The sequence below is a fragment of the Atractosteus spatula genome, unplaced genomic scaffold (assembly GCF_055471065.1).
Source record: "Atractosteus spatula isolate fAtrSpa1 unplaced genomic scaffold, fAtrSpa1.hap1 Scaffold_21, whole genome shotgun sequence".
NCBI classification, from domain to species: Eukaryota; Metazoa; Chordata; class Actinopteri; order Semionotiformes; family Lepisosteidae; genus Atractosteus; species Atractosteus spatula.
In genome coordinates, this window is record NW_028296775.1 from 65,070 (window position 1) to 73,658 (window position 8,589).

General features: G+C 53.0%; 1 non-coding gene across 1 annotated transcript; it reads right to left on the bottom strand.

Moving 5' to 3' along the window:
- Positions 1-5,815: 5,815 nt before the first annotated feature.
- Positions 5,816-6,009, bottom strand: LOC148808467 (U2 spliceosomal RNA). The gene has a single exon (XR_016088140.1). It is a non-coding gene; the product is annotated as a U2 spliceosomal RNA (small nuclear RNA).
- Between the last annotated feature and the right edge of the window lie 2,580 nt (positions 6,010-8,589).

Consider the following 8,589-nt stretch of genomic DNA (forward strand, 5'->3'; position numbering starts at 1 on the left):
AAATGACAAAACAAAAAGAGGACACAGTTGTAACAGTACATCTTGACATTCCCCCCATAGTCCCCGAACAAAAACACATTCCCAAAAAGTGTGCCGCACTGTTTCCTCTGCAGAACACCCCTCCCTTGGACAAGTTCTAGTTTTAGACAGCTTATGCCTATAAAGCACCTGCCGCACTGGCAATCTGTCATGGACGATCCTCCAGTTCAGATCCATCAAGCCGTGATCTAACCCCTTAGGCTGAACACGGGTCCACACCTCCGTCCGTATACCCAATACTACCGGAGTAACCTTCCGAGTCTCCATCACCAATGTATACAGTTTCCTATGGTCCTGGCAGACATCCTTGTCCCCAAAAGGAAACGTTTCTTTCCTCAACTCTCTCGCTCTCCTATAATGAGCGGGAGCTGACGCTGCATGCGGCCTCGCATTCGACCACCCATACACTGTCCTCATACACTCTTCAAACCACAGACACACAAAACTCTTGCACCGCCCCCCAGCACCTCCACCAAGAACCCTACACAACCCTGAAAAAAACACACAGTCTAGTTTGAGGGAGAAGTTGGGGACCCCCCTCCCACCTTCACTGACCTCCATATACATGATGTCCCTCCTGACGTATTCATATTTCCCTCCCCACATGAACTCAAAGACCATCCGTGTCAACAGTCTCCTAAAGGTCTTTGGCAGTGGATATACATAAGCCAGATACATTAAAGCTGGCAAAACGTCGGCTTTCAAAACAATCACCTTCCCCAAGAAGGACAACCGCCGTGACTTCCACAACCCAAACTTCACCCTCACTCGTGCAAACACCAAGTTCCAATTAAGCAACTCGTTCCCTTTCTTTTGAAAAACTACCCCTAAAATCTTTACCCCATTCTCAGATTCTTGTAGCCCGCCCGGCACCGACCACACTGTACTCCACCCGCCACACCCCATTGCCACCGACTTCTGCACATTAAGCTTGGACCCAGAGGCAGCTGCGAACTGCCCGAACCTGTGCAGCGCTTGCCTCACACCACTCTCAGATGTCAAAAACAGTGTGGCGTCGTCTGCGTACTGCAGGATTTTAAGTACCTCACCTCCGCTCCCTGGTAGCCACAACCCATGCACCGCCGGGTCTGCCCTCAAGCAACATGCCAAAGCCTCTACAAACAGCACATACAACAAGGGGGACAGAGGGCACCCTTGCCTCACCCCAGAAGACTGCAAAAACCACTCCCCCCTATGCCCATTAACCACCACCCTGCTACCTACCTCTGTGTACAAAATCCTTAACCAACGCAAAAAAAAATCCCCAAACCCTAAATGTGCCAAAATCCTAAATAAAAACCCGTGATGAACTCTATCAAAAGCCTTCTCCTGATCCACGTTCACCAGCAACAAAGGGATCCTCTGAGCTTCCACCCATGCGATCACATCTCTGACCAGAACTAGGTTCCAAAAAATCGATCGCCCCGGGACTCCGCAGGTTTGGTCCGAATGTACCAAATCCGGCATCACCGTCCTCAAACGGCTCACGAGGACCTTAGCAACCAGCTTGTAATCCGTGGACAACAAGGTGATTGGTCTCCAGTTCTTTAAGTCCGTCATATCCCCCTTTTTAAACAAAAGCACTATCGAACCATCCCTCATAGTCCTACTCAACTTGCCATCCCTGTAGATCTCATTCAGGACAGCAAGGAGCTCTGGTCCCAGCAGATCCCAAAAGGCGGCATAGAACTCCCTAGGGAGCCCATCCACCCCTGGGACCTTCCCATCCTTGAGAGACTTTAGAGCACTTTCCAATTCCTCTAAAGTGAGGGGCTTCTCCAAGGTCTCCTTCACACTGCTAGACAACCGGTTTCTCAGAAAACTCAAGAAATAATTCCCCAGTCCTTCATCAACCACTTTCTCCTCAAACAGCTTGGAATAAAATTCTGTTGCACACTCCACCATCTCTGTGTTCGTATGCACCACATCACCGTCCCTAGTGCGCAATGCTTTAATCACTGTCCCCCTCTGTCTCACCCTCACCTGCTGAAAGAAGAAGGCAGAACACGTCTCATGCTGGTCAATATAATTCTGGCACCTACGTACCAAAAATCGCCGAGCTTTGTCTTCAAAAAGGGTTCTCAAACGGGCTTTTAAGGCCCTCAATAAACCGTGATCCATGGCTTGCCCTGCATTCTCCCTAGTATACAACATCTCGATCCTCTTCACAGCTTTCTCCACCTCTTTCATATCCTTCCTCCTAACACTTCTACAAAAATCCCCAACAAACACCCTGATCTTTCCTTTAACACATTCCCACCAATCAACCAAAGATGAAAAACAACCTTGCAACCCAACCCATTCCCTGAACCATGCCCGAAACTGCCTCCTGAAATTCTCATCCTGCAAAACTGTCACATCCATCCTCCACACATCTCTTCCGAAGCTCAACGTGCCGAGCTCCAACTCACACAGCACCCCATCGTGATCAGAGAACCACGATGGGCGCAAGACCATGCCCACCACCCGCACCCCCTGGGGCACAAACCAGTAATCTAATCGGCTCCTGACACCCCGCGAGTTCCTCCACGTACATCCCTGCTGGTTAGGGAAAAGACACCTATACGCGTCTTTCAGGCCAAACTCCCTCACTACCCTCCCCCAAAACTGTCCTGTAAAATCCACCTCACGCCCCTTATCCAAACACACATTAAAATCTCCCCCCAACAACACCACACGGTTTGTATAAAGCAGTGGCGTTATGGCTTCAAAACATTCCTTCCTCTCCTTAAGGTTCACTGGGGCATAAACATTGATTAACCGCAAGCACACGCCCATCCACTCCGCATCCACACACAGCACTCGGCCTGGCCACACAGACATTGCATCGCCCACCGCCCACCCCCTCCCATTAAACACCATCCCCACTCCCGACGAACGGACCCCACCCACACTCCATCTGGCTTCCCCCTCCTTCCATTCCTCAGAAAAAAACCCTATATCTCTCCTATCCTTTAAATGAACCTCCTGTAAGAATGCAACCGAAAAAACCACGGACTTCAAAGATATAAAAAACGCCGTCCTTTTCACCTTATCCTGCAACCCTCTCACATTTGCAGTAAAGGCAAAAAAACCCATTGTTGCATTATTAACTAAAATCCGCACTACTCAAAAATTCCTCTATATTAGCCGTGTCGTGTGTTGGACCCTCATAACTGCCTACGCTACTCGGAGAGCTAGCAGACCAGATATGACCTATCTGGCTTCCGCCCCACTCCCCCAACCTATCTTCTGTATTACCCCAACTCTCGCCCCCTACAGCTGGGGCCTCCATAGCAACACCTCCACCCTCACCCGCTTCCTCCCTTCCTATAACTTTCGTTATTGACCTGGGAGGCGAGAGCGACTCCCCTCCAGGCTTGTCCTTCTGTTTCCGCTTCCTTTTTTTCTTTTTCCCCACCACTGTTTCAAAGTCATCTCCCCCGCTTCCCTCTTCTGCTGTACTGTCACCATCACTCATCTCCATATCCTGCAGATCCCCAGAACCCACCCCCCCCCCCACCTCTCCCAAATCTCCCCTGTCCCCAGATTCCCCAGTGCCCTCTACCCTATCGCTCACCAAACCACTACCCCCCGCCCCATCCCCCTTATCTTCAGCTACTTCTCTCTCAACCTCACTCCTCTCTCCCCCCTCCACCGGTAACCCAGCTCCCTTATCTCTATCCTCCCCCACTGTAACCCCTTCCCCACCCCTTCTAAACCCGTCCCCCTCTTCCCTCGCCCTCCCCCTACCCTTTTTCTTTTTCTTGCCCCTCCCTGCGCCCCCTACCTTCCTAACTTCCTCCTCTGTACCACCCAATTCCATATCCCCACCTTCCTGCACTCCCTCCTCCTCCTCCTCGCTCGTCCCTTCGTCTTCCTGGAACCCTGCTAGTCCGGTGCGAAGAGCTATTACCCTCTCCGGCTGCCGTTCAAAACAATCTTTAAACAAATGTCCCGCCTCATTACACAAGGAGCACCTCGGCCTCTCCTCGCAATCCCTCACCTCGTGTCCCTCCTTCCCACACCTCCGACAAATCATCTTAGTGCAATTTGCCACCAAGTGACCCTCCCCCCCACATCTTCTACACAGTTTCGGTTGCCCTGCATAAAACAAATAACCCTGATTGGAACCCAAGAAAAAATTAGCCGGTGGATGCCTGAAACCATCCTTCGACGAATTGTCCGGCTGAAACCGGACTCTATACTGCCACCGACCCGTCCATACCCGCACCCCATCCCTCAACATCCACCCATCGTTCAAGATTTCCACATACCGACTCAGAAAAGCATAAATGTCCGTTTCCAACACAAAAGGGTTGTGCATGTGCACCGTCACCACTCTGTCCTCTTGTGCCCAAAGTCCCACCACTTCAAAGTTCTCCAATTGTCCAGCATCCTTTTTTTCTCTGGCCGCCCGAAACACATTCCAGTACATCGTTACAGATTCAAAGGTCACATTGAAAAATCGCAGAGAGACATAACTCTGCACGCAAAACACATCCTTCAAATCCACGCTCAAAACTCGCATCAACACATGCCGGGAGAAGTCCTCTCTCCCCGGCATCAGGCCAACATCACCCAACCACCGGAACTGGATGGTGTTCTTCAGTCCAGGCCCTGCTGCAGGCTGACCCCTCCAGTTCCTAGCCTCCATGTCGCCGGCAAAAGAAAGTCACAAAAGCCCCGGGAAATCGCCTGGCTCCCCAGCACAGGGTAACCCCTGAGCTGAGGAGAACCCAGGCCGCGCTGCAAGGTGACGATCGCCTTCACCAGTCCTTGGAGACGCCCGATCCTTCCAAAAGAAAAAAGACTCCGACCCTCCTCCTGGCTCGTCTGTATCCCGGACTTCAAAAAAGGTTCCGCCGCGCCTTCTCTCCTCTTCCTCTTCTCCGCCGTCGCCCTTCTCGTCCCCCAGCCAAGTCCTCAAGCCGCGGGCCTGCCACGTACTTTTTGGATCTTGGCCAAAAGGCCGAGAAGCGATACCCCCAAAGGCGCGGACCGACGCGCGGGCGTTCCGCTGGCGCACAGTGGCGCAGGCCGACTCTCCTCTGGAGCCCGGGACCCGCGCAGCTGCCGGCCTCCCTGCAGCCAGAGGCCTGCCGCCGGACTCTGCTCCCCCTCTCTCTTGCCTGCCTGCCTTCCTGCCAGTCCCGGGCGGGGGCCCTGCTCTTTGATCTTCTGTCAACGGCCCGACAACGACCGCAGCCGCGGGGGGCGCCAGCCGCCCGGCCTCCTTAGCTTAGGCCCCTCCCACCGGCAGCAGCTGTGCCCAACCAGCTGCAAGCGAAAGCGGACCGCCAGCACCTGCGGGCAGAGGCAAGGGGCAGCTCTCTCTCTCGGGAGGGACGGGGACGCGCGCGCACACACACACGCCTGCCTGCCTGCCTGCCTGCCTGCGGAAAAAAAAGAAAGAAAAGGTGTATATACTAAGTTTTTTGGAGGGAAAACGCCCGGCTGTCGAAAGGGGCCCGCCTGCAAGGACGGGGACACACACACACACACACACACACACACACACACACACACAAGCCACGCCTGCCTCCCAGGGAAAAGGAGGAAAAAACTAAGTTTTTTGGAGGGAAAACGCACGGGAGCCGAAAAGGGGGCCGGCCTGCTGGCCGAGAGAGTCGAGGCGCGGGAAAGCGCACCGAGGGAGCACGGGAACGGGGAGGGGGAGAGAGAGACACAGAGGCACAGAGACACACGGATGGACGAGAGACGAGACCGGAGAGGAAGGAGCTCCGGTCCACCTCGCTTGCTTGCTAGCTACGTCTGTCTTTTCACCGCTGAGAGAAGGTAGTGCACCGTTCCCGGAGGCGCTGCAATACCGGGCCGATGCGTGGAGAGGACGGAGCAAGCTCCTGATCCAGCTCCCTGTTCCAAAAATCCGTTTAATATGTGGTCCCCCGATGGGGGACGTATCAGATATTAAACTGATAAGAACAGATTTTTTTTTTTTTTTTTTTTATTGCAAAATACAAAGGTCGTAAATCAAAACTCATTATAACCAAAAAAACCCCAAATATCATACCCAAATCTCAAATCCATTATCACATTCACATAAATTTCAACCAAAGTTACAAGTACCACGTACTGAATTCTAATAAACATAAAACAATACATACCCAACCCAGAATAACATACCCGTACAACAAGTCATGGTAACATAACATACTGAAAACTTGTCACAAACCAAACATTGTCTTTTTGCAAACAAAACATTACTATTCAAACTTAAAACCCAAAATCCCAACCCTATACCTCTTACACGTTTTAACCTGCCAAAAACCTTCATCCCCACAACCCACACAATCTCATTTCCATAATCCCACCCTTTACGCAAATCACCTCTTCCTCACTCTTATTCCTTTACGCTATCCTTCTCCACTCGCTTCCCTTTCTTCCAATCTGCCCACCACACCTTTCCCATTCTCTACAACTTTCTTCCTCCGCTTCTTTACTACCGCAACATCCCCACTCAACTTCGCCGTTGCGTCTATCTTTACCGTCTCAGCATACTGACCACTCTCACTCGCATTATTTTTCCTTTGCTCCCCATTCTCCCTTATTTCCGTACACACTTCCTTAGCCCAACGCTCTCTAACAACACTCGCACTCCGAAAGCTTTCCACACCTTTTACCTCTCTCTCACTCATTACAACTCCACCCTCCACACTACTCCCACTATCCTGTCCTACTTCACTCCCTTCCTCACTCAACGAGGCATTACACTCTGTCTTCTGGTCCATAAACTCGGAACTTCCCTTTCTCTCCCCACAAGCTCTATAACTATGCCCATATTCCCCACAGAAAAAACATCGCACACAATCCTTTTCCATGTGAGTCTGCAATCCACATTGAGCACAAACCTTACATTCACACTCTCTCGCATAATGTCCCATACCCCAACACCTTCTACATGTTATGGGTTGACCTGGATAAACCAGGGACCCCATTTCCGACCCTATTCTGAAATACCCGGGCGGATGCGACAACCCATCCGCAAAACGCATATCCCGGAACAGGCTTATCCAATAAGTCCGCTTTCCAGTCCAAACCCCTTCCCAATCCAGTTCTTTCTTCCCCGGTCCGTGTAAAATCCCGTACTTCTGCAAAAAACCAGCAATGTCTTCCTCCGACACAAAAGGGTCCGGCACAAAGACTGTCAAACGCTGCACATTGTCCGCAAACCAAGGTTCAAATCTGAAGAGGCTCAAAGGAGCCTCTCCTTTCCGTGCTTGCATCTTCTCCCATACATCACGTACCAAAGTCTCGGAAACCAATGTCACGTCAAAAATACCCTTATCACAAAAATCCTGCAAACAAAAAACCTCAGACATTTTTAAACCCAAACACTGCTTCAAAATCAAATCCTTAAACTCATCTCTTTTCCAGATTCCCAGTTCTCCTCGTCGTTGGAGTAAGAAACGGATAGAGTTCTTCCTCCGCTCCTTCCTCAGTCCAAAACGCCCAGCCATTGCTCCAGCCAACTCCAGCCAACGCTCTCAACACTCCGTCCAGGTAAACCGCCGTCGTCGTCGCCGTCTCGTTCTTTCTCCGCACACCGATTCTCCTCGTCAGCACTGCATCAGATCCTCAGCTCCACGCTCCACGATCCTGCTTCAATCCATCCAATCCATCCGGCCTCTCCTCGCCTTCCCGACCCCCTGGACTAAGACCTCGGAATTGCGGGCTTGCCGGCTTAAACCTTGATCTTAGCCAAAAGGCCGAGAAGCGATACCCCCAAAGGCGCGGACCGACGCGCGGGCGTTCCGCTGGCGCACAGTGGCGCAGGCCGACTCTCCTCTGGAGCCCGGGACCCGCGCAGCTGCCGGCCTCCCTGCAGCCAGAGGCCTGCCGCCGGACTCTGCTCCCCCTCTCTCTTGCCTGCCTGCCTTCCTGCCAGTCCCGGGCGGGGGCCCTGCTCTTTGATCTTCTGTCAACGGCCCGACAACGACCGCAGCCGCGGGGGGCGCCAGCCGCCCGGCCTCCTTAGCTTAGGCCCCTCCCACCGGCAGCAGCTGTGCCCAACCAGCTGCAAGCGAAAGCGGACCGCCAGCACCTGCGGGCAGAGGCAAGGGGCAGCTCTCTCTCTCGGGAGGGACGGGGACGCGCGCGCACACACACACGCCTGCCTGCCTGCCTGCCTGCCTGCCTGCCTGCCTGCCTGCGGAAAAAAAAGAAAGAAAAGGTGTATATACTAAGTTTTTTGGAGGGAAAACGCCCGGCTGTCGAAAGGGGCCCGCCTGCAAGGACGGGGACACACACACACACACACACACACACACACACACACACACAAGCCACGCCTGCCTCCCAGGGAAAAGGAGGAAAAAACTAAGTTTTTTGGAGGGAAAACGCACGGGAGCCGAAAAGGGGGCCGGCCTGCTGGCCGAGAGAGTCGAGGCGCGGGAAAGCGCACCGAGGGAGCACGGGAACGGGGAGGGGGAGAGAGAGACACAGAGGCACAGAGACACACGGATGGACGAGAGACGAGACCGGAGAGGAAGGAGCTCCGGTCCACCTCGCTTGCTTGCTAGCTACGTCTGTCTTTTCACCGCTGAGAGA